The sequence below is a fragment of the Pseudochaenichthys georgianus genome, chromosome 23 (genome assembly GCF_902827115.2).
Source record: "Pseudochaenichthys georgianus chromosome 23, fPseGeo1.2, whole genome shotgun sequence".
NCBI lineage: Eukaryota > Metazoa > Chordata > Actinopteri > Perciformes > Channichthyidae > Pseudochaenichthys > Pseudochaenichthys georgianus.
The window spans coordinates 7,889,437-7,905,704 of record NC_047525.1 but is presented as its reverse complement, the minus strand read 5'-3'; positions in this window follow the sequence as shown (position 1 = coordinate 7,905,704).

The window sequence follows — 16,268 nt, the reverse complement described above, 5'->3', positions numbered from 1 at the left end:
GTGGTGTTATCAAATGTAAAACATATAATTAATAAATGGGTGAAAATTGCTTGTGTCCATAATGGGAAGCATTAATATATACCCACATGACAGCTAAGGTCAGAAGAGCTTTATTTAACAGCTGGTCTTATGTCTGTGACCCCTCCTGTTGTTCATTGATAAGCCTGAAACATGCACTTGTCAAGGTTCAGACGCAAACTTTGCAAATATGGCAGTAGTCATCGATCATCTTAAGATAAGATAAGATAAGACATACTTTATTGATCCCAAGTTGGGAAATGTTTTTGTTACGGCAGCATGTACTACTTTGTTCTACTCCACTACAATTTAGAGGTTAACCTGGTATTTTTACTCCACTACATTTATTTTTGTTACTTTGCAGATTCTGATTAATGATGTGAAATATAAACAACCCTTTAATCAGACTTTAGTTACACCTGAGTCAAAATAAACTATGCAATATATTAGACGTTATAGTACTTTGTCAGACTTAATATTTATCTGTTGATACCCCCAACGTTTTTTTTCTTATTCAAAAGAAGACCTTAACTTAAAGTATTCTTTAATGTTTAAATAAATAAAGTTTGTCTGTTTTGCACATCCTCCTATTAATATCTTTGGACGTCCTGTACTAAACTATTTTATTGTAGAGATCACCACAGTATCTTCTTGATATTTTCTATTCTATATTTCTATCATTGACCTTCTACTTTCCCCCTATTTTGTATGTAGGCTACTCTTAATTTTTAAATGTTTTCATCAAATATAACATTCAACAACAAAATTCAATAACGTGCTGCAACCACTAGGCGGAGCGGGTTAAAAAACCAGTGGTCTCGTTAATAAAACATAATAATATCAGCTATTGAAATGCTGATTGCATAGATGTGTCTCCCATCACCCAAAACCCCTTCTCTCAACTCAGTATTTACATTCTTTAATTCAAAGAAAACCAGTAATATCTTTAACAACTACAAGTCCCTTTCTATCAGCTGTGCACCGATATGTTGTAAATATAGCTACCAATTGGATCAAATATAAAAGTCTGCCGAATTACTATTGATACTGCAAGGAGACGCATTGTGTGAAGAGAAATGTAAGATGTTGTTTCATTGCTGATATATTTATGATCCACGTCACATATTCAGTTTTGGCGGCATTTCTTCCAGTTTGTCCAGAAGTCTTCTCATCAGGGCTCTATAAATAAAGAACTACGGCAGATGTGTAATATTTAATTTAGTCGAACCGTGTATTACAATGCCGTTATGTGATGACTTCCAAAGAGAAAAGCAAGAACACTCGGAATAAAGTATTATTATTTTTTTATGTTTTCCGATTTCATATCGCATAAACACCATATCCCGACGTGCATTGCGGCTAAAACATCCAGGATTATGGGTAGCAAAAACCTCTGAAAAAAGAAATGTATCTCTAAGAATCTAAAGGGAAAAACACAAAAGTATTGTACACAATTTAAACCAATTAATGTTGTTTATTAACTAGGATAAACTGATGTTTTTTAGTGGATGAGTAATGCAGATATCACTGTTAAATCATTTGATCATTGGTTTTATTATAAAAACTTCGAGACCGGAAATACTGTTTTCACCCCGTGAGGGTTGGCTAACTTTACATGGAAGCTGCCGCATATACACATTCTCCTGGAGAGACCTCAAATCATCTTCGTAATATCTATCAAACTATAGATCCTACACATCGACTGGACGTGTATTCTAAAAGTACAATATACACTTCTCGCTAGAAATCTAATCAAAAGCGTTTTAATGGCCAAACTATCCTACAATTTAGGATTTTCCAGAGAGGGTTAAACTTATTTGTGAATAAACGATCCTCTGTAATGTTTGCAATCAACGGGAGCACTAGAGGGCGAACACTTTAAAATGTGATTATAGGTCGTATTAAGCGCTTGAACAATCGACCTATTTGGTCGTATGAGTTGGGACTTGTTGGTGCAGAGATAACACAATAAAATGTTAATTCTGGTTAAAGAAATATAACACAAAATGTGCAGAAATAACAAATGGGTTTGTTCATCTTGGTTACACATTTATGACACACAATGTGTAAAATGTGCACATTGTGTGTTATTAGGGTCATGTAACACATTTTGTGTGCACAAATGATTTACACATTGGCTGTGTTCAAATGAACACAACACGTGTTGTCCCTGAGCACACTCTGTAGGTGTGTTGAAATTCAACACATGTTGTGTCATTTTTGACACATCCCTTCTAAGAGTGTATAATTGTATTTCCCCCAAAAAATTAAATAAGGTTCAAAGGGTCTTTGCAAAAATTCGCAAACGCTCTCTTGGTAATTTTGCAAGCACCTTTGAGTAGTTCAGCCTCTCCAAGTTGCAAGGCTTTATTACGCTCCAATCCGGTTCACAAGGTAAAAGCCCTCAATGTGGATGGAAAATGCCTCCTAGCTAATGTGTTGCAGACACGGGACACCTAAATGAAGAAAAGCTTTAGTTTTGCACATACAGCATATTTATAAATCTAAGACTTTTTTACATTCTTTGTTTTTCCTAAAACAAAGAGTTGACTTTAAGTATTTTTCCCCCAGGATGTTACAAATAACTCATCTGGCCAGTGATTTGTTGTGAGCTAGCAAACATTGACGCAAGCTGTGTGGGTAAGAGAGAAGGAGACATAAAGAGGTTCAGTCAGGAAGGAACATCACAAAAAATGAAGAATTCAGAGCTGCAAGAAAAAAGAAAAAAAGAGATGAGGCAAGATAAATATGCAGAGCCTTACTGACAGGAGCAAGGGTAAACAAAATATGTATGCATGATAGAGAAACCGAGATAGCGAGGCAGATGGAGAGCGGCAAAGACAGAAGCAAATTCAATGACATCACTGGAGTTGGTTTGTGCATGTGTGTGGAAAGTAGATGTGCTGGGCAGAAGGGAGGGCTGAGGGGAAGCTGTGACGTAATGTAATCTGGAAGGCCAGCTGTGCAAAATCTGGGCTTATGTTACGTCACACAAACACACACATGCACACATAGCCTGTTGTGAGTCCTGAAGGAACACAACTGCCACTAGGGAGAAAGGTCAGGAGGGTTAGCTCACGTGTCTGCTGTTTCTAGTCTTTGTTTTGATGTAAATCCTACCAAATAAATAGCAGTAAACATTGACTCCACCCAGCATCTCCTACTGACATTTTTCTCTGAGCTCTCCTCCAGAAAGCAGTAACGCCAGGTGGAGACGTGGTCAGCCTCATGTCGCCAGCCACAGTGCACGATGGGCTATTTGGACCTATTTCTGGCAGCAATTTGCCCAGGGCAGAAAATAACTCTCGATTGGACTGGAAATGTAGTTTGTTTCTAATGCACCTCCAATCAAACGACTGATGGCACAATCTCTACTAAGAGCAGAGGAAAGCACAGATTCCCAGCTCCATGACCATATTCGGCAATGACTTCAGGAAAAGGAAATAACTCTACCCATGTCACCCTCCCTTCTTCTGTGGTTATTTTTGACCTTCCCCTACAGCTCCCTTAACCCCGAGCTGCTCTGTACTCCTTCTGATAAACATCAACTCTTAACCAAATGGCTTTTATGGTCTGAAGAGTATCAGGCATCCTGGCTTCTGTGATGAGTGTTCAGATGCAGTCATGTACATAAATGCATCCCCAGTGGTTAACCCATTCGGCAAGTTGAGGCTATGAAAATAAATATTTACTCACAACTTGCGTGAGGGGATGTTTGCCCTCTGGGTTGTCACGAAATAAGGTCATCGAGCATGGTTGCGTAATTATTTGTACGCACCACACTTTCGGCACAGGAGTTTATTAATAGAACACATGTATAAATCCTCTGTTGCATTATGTGTCAACCTGATTTATTCTTCCCATCCCAATACACATGAGGGTCATTTATAAAAGATGACATATTGGTGGGAGAAGAGCTCGATCATTGGAAACCAGGCCTTTTGATGGATGTCTCACATAAAATTGAGGCCACCGACAGTCAACCACTCATTTTCTTTATCCTTCGTATAACTTGACATGTACAGGGCCATTGTTTTGTGACACATCATTTACATTTTTCAGATAAAAGCTGTTATATTTTCAGCTACACGAGTAACAGATCTCTGGGCAAAGGTTTGTTCTGATATCAAACATTTCCACAGATTGCAACAAATGGGTACAGATTTAAGTGGTACCTACCCTGAGGATAAACCATTATGTAGGTAAATATCGGACTTTGTTTTCTAGTGATACAAACAAAACAATTCAAATATACATATATATATAATATATATTAAGTTTACAAGAGCTGTCTGATAATCAAAATCTAAAAAAAATGGTAGATAACTTTTTAAGCATAGCATATTTCCAGTAATTACCTCGCAATCCTTGCAACAAAAGATACACTTATTAAGTTGTAAATTACAGTATAAGACAAAGGTTGTAATTTGTATTATTGGCATGTGATCATGTGACATACTTGACTTCCTAGATGGTCATGTCCATGATTTCAGTCTTAACACTCACTTAAACTACTCCACACTGTTAAATAGTCACTAAACGTCGAACAGTTAAGGCTGAAACCTAATAAAATGTTAATTTAAAGCTTGATTTATTACCATACTGGATATTTGGTATGTGTGTGTTAATTACTGACAACCTGTTAAAACAGTTCCAACCCACTTAAGAAGACCTAAGTGGGCACTGAGTGGTTGGCATGGCGCCGGCCTTGTGTCACTGCCTCCCAGGCATTGCATCCTGCCTGTTTCCCGCTGCCACCCCCTCCCCATGAGTGGGCACGCTGCTGGGAGAGGCCAGATGAGTAGGTGGGTGTTGGAGATAGAGGGGCACTGTGCTGTCTTCACTTCACACCTGACTGACACACCGCCGGGCTTTCATATTGTGCTAGAGACTTATTTTACAGGACTATCTTAGTGTTTTTATTACACAGTGCTCTAACAGTACATTTGTTTTGCTGTTTGGCCGACACATTGAGCATTATTGCATGTGCTGAATCAGCTTAAATTATTTCCAAATATTTTGAAGTCCATATAGAAGAAGTGTTGCAAGAGAAACTAGTATTTACAGTCAGTAAAAAAGTGATATGAAAAGTGAGTTTCATTATTCCAATGTGCATTTTCTTCAGCAGAATATTTAAGGGTTAGGGAAAGAAGCTCCTGAAAGAAATATTTCATTATTTTATTCCAATCGTTTACTTTAGTTTTCCATGCTTTTGTGCTCACTCTTAAATAAAGTATGTCCTACATCAGGGGTTCCCAACCTTTATTGTGCCAAGGACCGGCAGATATATTAAAAAAAAAGTCGCGGACCGGTTGTCAATTTTAACTGATTTTAATATTTACTCACCACCAGCAGGTAGCAACAGAGGCTAATTGTATGGAACCGCCTGAACAAATACTAGAACAATATGCATCCAAAACATATTACAGTTTTTCTCAATCGCTAAACCCACTATTTAGAATCAAAATTGCTTTCATCAAACCAACAGCACAGCCATCGAAACAGAAAACCATTTCTCTACAACAGTATACCATTTATCATTGATATCACACAAAATGCAGATGCTAAGCAGTGTTTTGCAAAACAGATCACACTATTCTCTAACTGAAGTTACAATTCTCTACACAAACATCAAAAATCTTTTGTGTAACTCATGTCTACAAAACTAAATAATCTTCTCACAGTGGATAACACTTACTCCTCATAAACTTAGACCATAGCTACACTAATTGACACTTGATGTGCAAAATATTAACACTTGTTATCAGTCAATCACCCCATTGAAAAAGGTAACTGAATGGAATGTACTGTATACCTTACAGTAATGATGTTACTGTTTGCTGATATCAATGACTTTCCTATAGTAATTGTAATTAGTGAGAATCCTATAAAAGACCTCCCTCACTTCAGTAAGATGTTTGTGTGAACAAAATGGCTGATCGAGTAGGTAGAGGAGCTCTGAGAGGAAGAGGGAACCCTGATGTTCAGCGAGGAAGAGGGAGGGCTGATGTTCACAGAGGAAGAGGGAACCCTGATGTTCAGCGAGGAAGAGGGAACCCTGATGTTCACAGAGGAAGAGGGAGGGCTGTACGTATGCGTGGTGGAAGAGTTGAAAGGGGACCAATGCGAACAGTAGTTTCGGACAACACCCGTGCAACTATTGTGGACCCCGTCATAAACCATGGCATGTCCCTCAGTGAGGCTGGCCAAAGGGTTCAGCCCAATATACGGAGATCAACAGTGGCATCCATTATTAGGATCTTCAGGCACGAAAATAGGTAAGCTACTGTAACCCTTTTTTACAGCACTTCATGCATTTGTATTTTTAGGTAGGTTTCGATCACTGTTTTTATATTAAAGTACATAACATTCTCAAATATTTATTGATAGAACTGAAAGAGCACCCCGCTCTGGTGGCAGAGGAAAGGCCTTTACTCCAGAACAAGAGTCTGCCATTGTTGATATGGTTGTGGCCAACAATGAAATCCGCTGAAGGGAGATTCAGGCCAGAATAATTGCAGACCAGGATGTCTTCAGTAACATTCCATCTATAAGTGTTGCAACCATTGACAGGGTGTTAAAGAGGCACCACCTCAGAATGAAACAGATCTATAAGGTTCCTTTTGAACGCAACTCTGACCGTGTGAAGGAGTTAAGGCACCGGTATGTACAGGTAAGGACCTCAATCACAGTGATGGCTTGCCTATATCTTTAGTATGTCAGACTGCTTACAGTAATGTAAAACGGTCCTTTGTTTGTTTCATTTTCTTTAGCGAATGATGGAGCTGGAAGGCATTGCATGACCACATGTTTTTGTATATGTGGATGAAGCAGGCTTCAACCTCTCCAAAGTGAGGAGACGTGGGAGGAACCTTATTGGGCACAGAGCAACAGTCTTTGTTCCAGGCCAAAGGTTGAGGAAACATAACATGGTGTGCGGCTATCTCGACACAAGGCGTCCTTGCTCACATCCCTGTAATGGGAGCATATAACACGCAACGTGTCCTTGCCTTCCTGGATGTCCTGTATGACCGACTTGTGCCACCAGAAGAGGGATCAAGTGAGGTCGGTTCACGTGGTCATATGGGACAATGTGGCATTCCACCACTCTCGTGACGTGAGGGCATGGTTTGAGGCTCATCCACACATGGCCATGGAGTTCCTACCTCCATACTCCCCATTTCTAAACCCCATTGAGGAGTTCTTCTCTGCCTGGAGATGGAAGGTTTATGACCATCATCCTCATGACAGAATGCCCCTTTTGGACACAATGAATGCTGGCTGTCGGGACATCTCTGCGGAATCCTGTCAAGGGTGGTGTCGACACGCAAGGAGATATTTCCCACGCTGCCTTGCAAGGGAAGACATACGCTGAGACGTAGATGAGGCTATGTGGCCAGACAGAGGCCAAAGAGCAGATCAGTAAAGCTATATAGATCTCATTCTCTGCTTTACTGCTGATTTACATCATTTACCCATGTTATTTTTTTTCCAGGGTATTGCTATTCATCTTTTGTTTCTGTTACGGTGCTCTTCTGAAAATGAGACAATAAAAACAATGACATAGTTGCAGTAACATACTGTTTTTCCTATATGTAAGTTTGTTTCTCCCAACTTGTCAGTTTTCAGTTCAGTTTCCAATATCGATAGCTTGAGGTTTGGGTATTGATGATTGTAGTCAGTATTTAGTGTGCCACTTAGTAATGACTGTTCAAATAGTCTTCTAATGAGCTGACAAATGTTTGTTTTTGGAGAAGGTATCTGGTTTTGGAAGGGGTATTTTTAGTTTTGAGTGCCTTAGAGCACTTTGCAAGAAATGTATATTGTTATGGTAGAATGTGTTATTATGGTGACCGGAGTTTCAGTTATGAAAACACATTTGTCTCATTAGAGGACAATTTGTTCTGTTTCGATCGACTTATTCTTTTTTGTGACCAGTATTTTCAGTTTTGGTCATGTAAGTGCATTTTGCAAAATATATTCAGAGTTATGGCAAGTGTGTTTCTGTTTCGATGGCTGTGCTGTTGGTTTGATGAAATGAATTTTGATTCTAAATAGTGGGTTTAGCAATTGAGAAAAACTGTAACAACGTTTAAAAAAGAACCAGTGTCGTTTTTCGGAAAAACGGAAAACCAAAAAACCGACGTTATTCAATTTTTAAACCAAAACGGGAAAATAGATAAATCAACGTTTTGGTTTTGTTTACAATTTACGGATAATCCAGTGAATGCTGGGAAAACGAGGAGAAGGCGCATTATGAAGGAGATGTCCGGTCGCCTGTGTGTGTGTGTGTGTGTGTGTGTGTGTGTGTGTGTGTGTGTGTGTGTGTGTGTGTGTGTGTGTGTGTGTGTGTGTGTGTGTGTGTGTGTGTGTGTGTGTGTGTGTGTGTGTGTGTGTGTGTGTGTGTGTGTGTGTGTGTGTGTGTGTGTGTGTGTGTGTGTGTGTGTGTGTGTGTGTGTGTGTGTGTGTGTGTGTGTGTGTGTGTGTGTGTGTGTGTGACACTGGCATTTGTTTTCAGAAGATATTATGATGGTGTCGTTCATTCCGGTGCATGTCCGACAGCATTTAGCACTACATCGAGATTAAGATTAAACAAATTTATTTTGGGAACACCCGCATATATGCTACCTATGGAGTTATCCATATGTGTGTAAATTACTGTTCATGGTCATTTGAAAACAAATGCCGGTGTCGGACAGACACAAACACACCGAACACACACACACACACACACACACACACACACACACACACACACACACACACACACACACACACACACACACACACACACAGGCCTGTCTTGGTGCACGTCGTTTCATTTGTGAAATTAGTCCATTCTCTCTGACCCTGTCTTTTCATCACATCTATATAAACCTGAATGCAGCTTTTCTGACAGAGTACGACCACCCTGGAAAACATGCGCCTTGGTGAATGGACATCTCCTTCATACAATTAATAAAAGGGGGAGTAATCTGGCAGTTCGATATGTGTAGAGGTGTTTGTGGTTAACACCTAGTAGCCTGCAGTCACTCGCTGTTCTGATGAAGGTAAACACAGCGAAGGCGGTGCGTAAAAAGGCACCGCTCTCGGCGCGCTGGTGCTGCACTTCTCAGAGGCGGAGTATACGTCCCGCTGCCTGCTGATGCTGCAGCCATTTCATGAAGTGAAGGAGGTTTTCCTTCTATAAAACAGCTGCGGGCAGCAGATACCGTGAGAGTCCCGGACACGAATTCATAGATCAAGGTAGACTGGTTTACAGACTCTCCTGTTTTGCCAATCCGGTGCTTAAACAAATAGCTCGAGAGGCTGATACCCTGAGCCGCCAAATCCCTCGGAACATCATAAAATACATTTTCAACGGTTTTCTGGTGAAAGATTAACTAGGCTACTGGATGAAATAATATGACTGGTATAGGTGCAACAATTAAACACTTAAATATTTTTATATATTTATAATTCTGCAAATATTACGATAAACTCACAGCTATTTCGCGGCCCGGCAGTAACACCTCCGTGGCCCGGTACCGGTCCGCGGACCGTGGGTTGGGAACCCCTGTCCTACATGGAATTATTCCCGTTCATGTGTTAGTGACTCGAGACTGAAATAAGGACAGCTACACACAGCACACAGAGGAATGGAGATTTTCAAGACATGTCGTAGAAAAAACGGAATGTTGCCTTTAGTCAGGCTAGTAGCTCTGTGAGCCTTAAGGAGTCATTGTTTGATTCATATGTATGCCAAATTAAAAGCAACTAAATCCAATCAATGGGCATGACAAATAACAACCAAAAATGTATTATGATTAATCTTCACGGGACTATAAATATGTGGAGATATTTTTTACTCAATCCAATAGCTGTTGACATATTTCTGCCAGGACTAAGTGGGATGACTGGCTGATCAACAAAAAGACCAGCTGACTTAGCCTAAAGCCACACTACTAATGCACTAACTAAATAAACTGTTAGCTCGGTCAATAGCTGGGTTTCCACTCTGACATCATTAGATCCAACAGGTTAGATCCACTCTACTACCACAGATACACTGTAGAGTGGATCTAACCTGTCCTACAAAACAGTATTCAGCACAGCACACTGTGTTCCTGGGCCACTCTTCACAGAGGCAAGAGATATTGCCTCAAGATCTTTAAATTGTCTCTTTCTGGAACTTTGTGTATTTAATGTGAACAAGAAGTGAGAGTGATGAATGGTGAAGAGTAGGCAAACTTGTAATGCTGTGGAGAAAGAATGCATTAGTGTTGGCGATTATAATAGAGAGTCCTCACATGCTCAATCTCTCCACTTTGCCCTGAGGAACTAACTGTTCTTAAAGCTCCGTGTTTGTTATGTGTGCTGCATTTGGTTTGATCGCCCACCATTCTTAACCATCCATCAAATGTAGTGGTTGACGTCAGCATGTGTTGTGTTAGTGTGTCTCTTCTTGAGTCTTCAGCAGGCTGTAAACATCTGAAGGTGGGAGAATGTTCCAAAATGCAGCCTTTCACAGTGCGTTGTGGCTATTTCCTGTGCATTATCAGCACTTCCTGTCATTAGCAGGAAGTCTGGATGAGATTGAAATAGATGGACACTGGAGTGCTATTGACATAGACACAGACAGTAAGGTCATTATTGCTTTGCCCAGAGGAGGAAGACCTCTCCCAAGTCTCTTAAGTGCTTCTCCTTCTGCTTTACCATCATCTGAGTCCTCTTGTCGCCGCCGGCTGTCAGGAGGACAGGCTCCATCAAAATGAGAGTGGGATTGAGATGTGTCAACGTCTCAGCAGGAGATGCCTGTCATGTTAGAGAGTCCTGTTAGTTTGGTGTCATAGAGAATTACATCCACTGTCCTTGTCGAGCAGGAGGGGAAGGCATTCGGTTTAAAAAAGTTTCCAGGCTCCTCTCACTCCATCTTAGCAGTGGTGCTTGCTGCATGCTGCTGCTGGACGTTTATAACTTGAGCATTGCCATACGGACACCGTGTTTGAACCCGCAGTAGTCATGCTTGACTGTGTTTGCGCTCGCAGGCTAGCTGTGTGCTCACATACCATAATTAGCGTAATGAGTTATTTATAGCCAGCTGTGGAATTAGCGGTGGAATTGCTAGGCTGCCTCAGGGCTGATTAAGCCACTTGCCAATCAATTATTTATGGCTTCCTGGAGAAGAGAAGCTTGTCCTCTTTTGTGTGCAGCACCATGGCAACACAACAGGAAGCAGAAAGCATGTGGAGAGGAAGTAGACCCTGTGATAGAATCAGCTGTGCCACCACTGTCTGCACCTTCTCCCCCCGCTCGCTCACATTCACACACAGCGCTCTAATCTAAACCATACTTTTATGAGGAGCCCTGTATGAACTCCCTACTCCCAATAAAAGGTGTTTATGTTCTGTATTTCAGGGAAAATAAATACACTAGAAGGATGAAATGAGATAATTCCCAGTTGGTTGAAAAGTAGGAACTGACTGAACAGCATAGGAAATGTGCTTTTCATCCAGCCACTGCGAGATCAGGTAAACTACTTCTGGATGAAAACAAACGGAGTTAATAAGGCTCTCAGGGTCACGGGAACTTCTCTTTCACACTCTCTAATTGTTCAGGAGTGAAAAGTCCCTAGAGGTAGAGAAGTTTGATTGCAATCATGTTTGGTCTTATCCTAAAGAAAGGTAGCTTCAAAAAAGGAAATATTCCATTGCAAAATTTCAAATCTGTGTAAAAAAAAATTGCCATATAACGGTTTTCACATCTTCCACATGAGGAAGGATGAATAACTCGCTTGTCAATCTGAAAGCAAATAAGCAACCTAGATACATTTTTTGTAGGAAAGAATTGCCAGATAATTAAATGAATAATTTTTGGCAGCCTGCAAAAATATTTTCTGACATGAAAAAGCACCCTACAAAATGATTTAAAAAAACACTGCTTTGTCTGTTCTTACCATCAGCGGTATCCACACTCTTCTCATTCTCTCTTTCTTTACTGTATGTTCCCCTGCATGACTCTCACTTGTCTTCCTATGGGAAACACACACTCCCACAGATCTAGGTATCCACCAGTCAGTGAAGTAACAGCACATCACAGTCCAATGGAAGTGAGCGCCTTCACCTCATAAAGTAATCGGGTGAAGTCTACCCTCTGCATGTCAGCGAGTGCAGAGCGGCGCTTTGAGGCGAATTTCAATCAGTCTGTCTCACTCCCACTCAGCGAGTTGGCTTCTGGCTGCGTGGGAGCCCACAGGACATTGCCATGGGCTCTATGTTCACAGATCTGCCATCCAAATTCAATCTCAAATCCTCTGCACTTTTTCCTTATTCACTTTACTTATTTAAACCTTGTCCATGCAGATATTGCTGAGCCTAAAGTTTGCAAACTAAATCTGAATCTGTAAATCTCTTGCAAACTTCTCCCCCTCACAGCAAACAGCAAAAATGACATTTCTACTTTCTGACACAGGAGAGTTTTTTTAGTATCAGCACAGGAGATCATTTCTTTATCTACTGAACAAAAGACACTCATCATTTGACAGTTTATTAGCAATCATTTGATTTGACTGTATTTATTTGTTTCAGCTTTTCAACTGAAATGTTCTGCCTAATATTAGAGATAATCACATTTAAGTTAATCAAGAAAACTGATGCTAATTCCATGTCTACATTAAATACGAAGGTTAGCTTAGCTTAGCTGTGACCTTAGCTTAGCTGTGACCTAAGTTTTTCATTGACATAATCTACACTGTAGCTATGTACAAATGACAATAAAAGCCTTGAATCCTTAGCTTAGCCCAGAGACTAAATACCAGCACCAGTACCTCTTATGCACACATCCATCCATCTTCTCCCGCTTATCCGTGGTCGGGTCGCGGGGGTAGCAGTTCCAGCAGAGAGCCCCAAACATTCCTTTCCATGGCGACATCAACCAGCTCTGACTGGGGGATCCCAAGGCGCTCCCAGGCCAGCGTAGAGATATAATCCCTCCACCTGGTCCTAGGTCTACCCCTTGGTCTCTTCCCAGCTGGACGTGCCTGGAACACTAGGGAGGCACCCAGGTGGCATCCTAACTAGGTGCCTGAACCACCTCAACTGGCTCCTTTCGACGCACACAATTTATCTTATTTGTTTAAATAAAAAAGAAATGTCAATAAAGCATGTCTTCTTTCTTCTTCTTTTTCTTCTTCTTCTTATTTGCTCCATAAAGAAATGAAAGTCTAAAAACAACAGAAAGCATATTTTGACACAAAATGCGATGAGCAGAGATGACCCAAAGGCCTCATTCTTCCTGGCCTCCAACAGAGGTGAACTCATACTTCAATGTGAAAAACATTGTCAACACATACTCCCATGGGGATTTCGTTTTATCACTTCCCGACTCCTTTTCTCACTTCGGTTCTCACATTTGTGTGTACTCTTTGACACAGATGCTCGGGAAGGACAACTGTTTGCCCAAGGACTCAATCCCAGCATACCTGGCGGTTGCCCAACTCTTTTTCCTACCGCCTGTGTACTTGTTTGCCCACCAATCATCACCTTGTCATTTACAGCGTTTAGGAAGAGGAAGTACACACGAACAGGGCTGATGAACATGTGATTCCCATGTGATGACACTGACACATATAATACACATTGAGTATATTGTTTGTATGGACAATGCTTTCAGTCTAAGAGTGACACATACAGTACATGCAAATCTGAACGCAAGGATAAAAAATAGAAAATAATATTATCTTTAGTATGCAAATCAGTGTCTATATAAATATGTGATTGGAAAAGAGACGAGCTTAATTCCAAGGACCTATGAATGAAATGTTTGCTATTACGGATAGCTGAAGTAGCTACTGTACGGCAACAAAGGTTTGAAATTGCAGTTTGTGTACCAATATTCATGGCAAGAACATGTGTATGGATGTGACTATTCATGAGTAAGGTAAGAAATGATGGGATATTATTAATGAAGTCTCGGCATGCGTGTGCTCTTAGGAGCCAACTGTTGCTAAGGCACCTGTCCCATGTCTCCCCTTGAGCCTACATAGCCAGCATACAGTCTGCACGCACCTGTTGGTCCTGTCCATGTGTGTCATGTTGCAGCCGCTCTGTCTTCTTCGTCCTGAACACATTCTGTTTACTTTTCGTATTGAAGACCTTGCAAGTCTTGTCTGCTCCCACCATGACTCCCAAGCTCCTTCAGTCGGTGTATACATCATTAAAACTTTTTAATTTACTTTTTTCTCATCAGCTTATTCAGAATATAAACTCATATTTTTACATATAGTATAAGCTAATTACAACAAAAAACAAAAAAGATTCAACTGAAATACAAAAAAAAAGAAATACAAAAAAAAATTGAGGTAGTCATATATTTAAAGTTAGATTAAATCAAGAGCTGATACAGTTCATTTTTCGTCATACATGTAGGTCGAACATAATATGATGGGAGGAGTTCACACATTTACATACATACACGCTTACATACACCTATTCACATTCTTGTAAGATAATAAGAAAACATACTTTAGCCCCAACACTATTAATAATAATAATAATACAATTAGTATTTTAGATTTTACAATGTTCAATCCATTTTCTCCATCTATGTGCTTTTGGTTTCTAATTGTGTATGTTATCCTTTCCATAGTGTACACTTGGTCTTGGTAGCATCCCTAAATGAAACATACCTTAAGTAGAGATGAGTTGAATGCTACTGCAGTCTAAAGATGCGTGATTTAACTACATTTGAACTCTCAGACATATATTGTGACTGTTGGTTTTTGTTAATCCCGCTATCTGTCTGTCTGTTATAATCATTATCATCCTTGTTTGATTCATATTCTGTCATACCTAAATGTTTTTGCGTGCCCTGCTGCCTGTCCACATTTCCTGGGACTCACACACATACTCTCACACACACACACACACACACACACTGCTTGGCTTTCGCCCCTTACATCATGTTTCCATTGCTCAATGAAAGCCGACCTGTATCATGTGCAGCCGCTGTTGTCACTGAGAGACAAATGGACAACCTCTGTCTCATCTTTAGTTATTTCCATCTCTTCCCTCCTTCTCCTGCCTTCCTCCACAGTATTTATTAGATGTCATTGTATTTAAAAGGAATGTGGGATAAAAATGTAAAACAATTGCATTACTTTTGTATGTATTAGTTCTGCATCTGTCACATAAACACACTGCATGTAACTGAAGTTCTGATGCTTTTTTAAACCACTGACGCCCACACCCACAGCCCTGTGACTCTTATTTATATTCTAATTCATTTTCATATTTGCATAATCTCATTTGTGTGATTCAGCAGCCACAACACCGTATTAACTTCTATTTAACTCGATTACTGTACTTGTTTTTAAGATGTTCAATATATTCACAAGCATTTCATTTGTCTGTACTTTTCCCCAGCTACACATAAGCGTGTCTCGCAGGGCTGCACAGGCCATTTCAGCCAATTTAGCCTCCGTTAATTACTTATCAATAACCACCCCAACAGCTTTAAAAGAGCCCTGCAAACACACACGCACACACACACAAGCACACACATAAAATCACACATTCCTCCTGCCTATTTTATCCAATTAAATCCATCAAAGATTCAAGGCAAGTGTATAATAGGAACACAATATCGCGGCAGTCATTATGCAAGTTTGAGTTGGCCTGGTTCTCATTACCTGGGGACCTCGCAGTAGCTACTAGCACCACACACACACGCGCGCACGCACGCACAGGCACACACACACAAATATTCGTATGGCTTGCTTCTCACTAATTTGAGACCTGGTTAAAAATTGGGCAAATTCCCGGTGTCAGCGCAGCGGCTTGTAAAACGTCCTCTGAATTCCTGTATCAGCAGCTGACAAGCACGCACAGAGCGAGAAAGTGGGTAGTCAAATAAATGTATTCCATATTATCTACTGAGTGTTTCTGCAACCACAAAATGAACTGATATGGGTGTACAGTATATCTTCTTCCAATGATGCAGGCACAGATACTCACTCATATTCACAATGTAACCAGAACCCCCCACACACACACATCTACTCTGACCTAAACTGCAGACAGGTACGACCATGCACATGTACTGTATGTTAATGTGCAATGGCCAAGACAACACACACACACATCTAGTAATGCATTTGAGGTGGAAAGTGAGTGGCCCTGTTCATTGCCTTGGAAACGGCAGGCTGATTGGTGAAGGTAGCTCTGCGGCGTAATGATGTTATCACTAGACCCAGGTCAGATCAGGACAGACCC